Source organism: Elephantulus edwardii, unplaced genomic scaffold, assembly GCF_000299155.1.
Source record: "Elephantulus edwardii isolate Elephantulus edwardi_28Jun2011 unplaced genomic scaffold, EleEdw1.0 scaffold00101, whole genome shotgun sequence".
Lineage (NCBI taxonomy): Eukaryota > Metazoa > Chordata > Mammalia > Macroscelidea > Macroscelididae > Elephantulus > Elephantulus edwardii.
Genome location: NW_006399851.1, coordinates 210,765 through 214,371, shown reverse-complemented (window position 1 = coordinate 214,371; position 3,607 = coordinate 210,765).

Genomic DNA, 3,607 nt, shown 5'->3' with positions numbered 1-3,607 from the left:
GCGAATATACCACAGCTTCTCTAGCCATTCGTTTGTTGATGGGCACTTAGGTTGTTTCCAACTCCTTGCTATTGTGAACAAAGCTGCAATGAACATGGTAAGCCTCAGTTTTGATACTTCTGCTGTGTATTCCAAGTAGTGAAATAGCTGGGTCACGTGGAATTTCTATGTTCAGCTTTTTGAGGAAGTGCCAAACTGCCTTTCAGAGTGGTTGTACCATTGTACAATCTCATCAACAATGTATAAGAGTTCTTATCTCACCACAACTTCTCCAATATTCATTACTTGCTGTCCTGTTAAATTTTGCCACTCCTACTGGAGTGAGATAGTATCTCATTGTGGTTTTGATTTGCATTTTTCTTATTGCCAGTAATTTGGAGCATTTCTTCATGTGTCTGTTTGCCATTTGAATATCTTCACTGTGAAAATTCTTTCCATGTTTTTTGCTCTTTTTGTATTTGGGTTATCAATCTTTTTCTTGTGGAGGCCCAGGAGTATTCTATAAACTTTCATTATGAGACTCTTATCTGAGATGGTATTGCCTAATGTTTGTTCCCAGTTGGTAGGTTTTCTTTTCACCTTGTTGGAAAAAGTTTTTGAAGGTCCCATACATCAATTTTATCCTCTTCAGATTGTGCATTTCTGACTATTTGGCAGTCTCTATATACCGTGGACTTAGGCCTTCTAAGCTCAATCCAAGTTTTGTCTCTTATGAACAAGTTGATTTTTGTGTGTGGTATGAGATGTGGATCCTGTAGCAGTCCAGTTTTGCCAGCACCATTTGGTGAAGAAGAAATCCTTCTCTTAAAACCAACCACTTGTAAATGGGCACATAGTATTGCTGCTACATCTCTACTTAAGTCCTAGAGTTAGTTGGCCCACCTGCTGATTTCAAAGGTTGTTTAATCCCCCAAACAATGCTCAGGAGGCAAGAAGGGACCAGGAAGATTCCCACCCTGAAACCCAACTTCTATTTTCTATGTCAATAAGTAGCATAAACCACAAACCCAAGCTTCATCTCGAAGTTCTCACTATATTAAACCCATCAGCAAGTTTTCATTTCCCAATTCCATTTGCAAAATTTATTCCCAGTTGATTTACCTCTTTCTGATCACCTCTGATGATCATGTACCAGTACTACAGCAAGGGGCATGCTGTCTTTTTGCTCTTGAACTGCATCCCCCATTTCTCTAGCCCATCTGTCTTCTCTGTGGCAGCCAGAGTGGTGTTTTTAATGGAAACTGATTATATCTGATCCCTGTTTAAAACCCTCCGAAGGCTTTCCATTGATTTTGGAATTAAAACTAAACTATTTGCCTTGATTTATAAGTCTGCATAAACTAGTTCCTGCCTATCTCTCCACCTTCTTCCTGTCTGCCTCATTTCATTGTCTCTCGAATTGCTTTCTTCATTTCCAGAAACCCCAGTGCTGTCCAGCCTCAGAGTCTATATGCATATCATTCTCTTTCCCCTTGAGTGCTCCGGGCTTTCTTGTCACCCTACTTCCTGCAAGAGGCTGCCTAAAATAAATCGTTCTGGAGGGATAAGGAAACAAGTGGGGATTTGATGGAGAAATTGAAAAGAACACCACCTGTAAAACAGCATGGCATGCTCGGGTAAGCCCAAAAGAGCCATATTGTATTGTATTGTAAAACAATGGTGTGAGACTAGAATAATAGGAAATAAAGGTACATTGTGAGGCATCTACTCATAGCAGTTAAGAATGTTGAGCCCTTTTCTAAAGACAATTATTCTAAAGACATGTATCTACCCTGAAGGAAGAGCAACCAAAGTCTTCCTTAGAGGCAACAAGGGTGAAACTTTATCTCTCTTTGGGCATATTTTCAGGAGTAACCAGTCCTAGGAGAGAGACAGCATGCAGGAAAAGGTAGAGAAACAGTGAAAGAGAAGAGGACCCTCAACAGAAGGACTGACACAGTGACTAGCACGTTGGGCTTGAGCAGGGTCAGAGATTGTGAGATGACACAGATAGGGAAAGGTTCAGATATCTTGTTCACAGGGTCCATTGACTCATAGTCTACTTGATGGCACCTAACAACAGCAACACAAACAACAGTATTATGGGTTCAGTTGTGTCTCTCCCAAAATAAGTTGTCAGTCTTAACTCTTGTAAATGTATTCACATTTGGGAACAGACATCTCTTTTTTATTTTAATTAGGGCATCACCATTTAAATATAAAACAAGCTGATTAAACATAGAAATGTAAGCAGAGATGGGAGAAGATGACACTTCACATGAAAATCACCATGAACTCAAGGAACAGAAGCTGATGAGAGACAACTACCTCCCACCGGAGTCCCCAGGAAGAAAGCCTTTCTCCAGAGTCAGGACCCTGAATTTGGACTTTTAGTTTTCTAAACAGAGAAAATACTTTCTGTCTGTTAAATCCATCTACTTGTGGTATTTCAGTTACAGTTGTTGTATGTCATCAAATTGGAACTGACCCATACTTGACCTTCCAGTGGGTTTTTGTTGTTTTTGTTAGCTGTCATTGAGTTGAGTGTAACCCATAGTGACCCTATGAACAAAAGATCTAAACCTTTTTCTATTCTGCACCATCCTCATACTTCCTACCACATGACTCCGTTCCAGCAGTAACTGCTTCAGTTCATCTGGTTGAGGGTCTTCCTCTTCTTTGCTGACCATTCACCGCTCCCAGCATTGTGTCCTTCTCCAAGGAAGAGCCCCTTCTAGCAACATGCCCAAAGTATGTGAGGTGAAGCCTCACCATTTTTGCCTCCAAAGAGCACTCCGGCTGCACCCTCTCCAAGATATATCTATTTGTTTTCTTGGCTGTCCATAGGATGTTCAGTGTTCTTCTCCAGCACCACAACTCAAAGGCATCAATTCTTTTCCTGTCATTGTTATTTATTGTCCAGCTGTCGGATACATAGCAAGTAATCAGAAAAACTGGCCTGAATCAGATGCACTTTAGACCCCAAACTAACATCATTACTCCTCAATAGTTTGGAAATGTCCCTAACTGTGGATGTTCCCAGTGCAAGACATCTCCTTATTTCCTAACTTCTGTTACCAAAGGGCTTAATTGTGGATCCAAGTAAGATGACAATTTCCGTCTCCTCTCCATCCATCATGATGCTGTGTCTATTGGTCCAGTGGTAAGAATCTTTGTTTCCTTGACATTGAGATGCAATCCATTCTGAAAGCTGCATTCCTTAATCTTTGCAACAAATGTTTCAGGTCCTCCTCACTTTCAGCAAGCAAGGTTGTGTCATCTGCATAACACAGGTTATTGATGCACTTGGATGCACTTATAAGTCTATGTCAGAAAATTTGGAGGACAGCTATCTGGCCAGTGGGTTGGAAGAGGTCCCTATTTGTTTCCATTCCCAAGAAAAGTGCTCCAACTGAATGTGAAAATTATAGCTATCACTGATATCTCAGGCAAGGAAAATCCTGCTGAAGATCATTTTAAAATGGCTAAAACAGAACATAGATAGGGAACTGCCAAAAGTTCAAGCAGGATTTAGAAGAGGCTGTGGCACCAGGGATATCATTGCTGATGTCAGATGAATCCTGGCTTAAAGTAAGGAATGTTGTTGTTATATGCCGTCGAGTCGCTT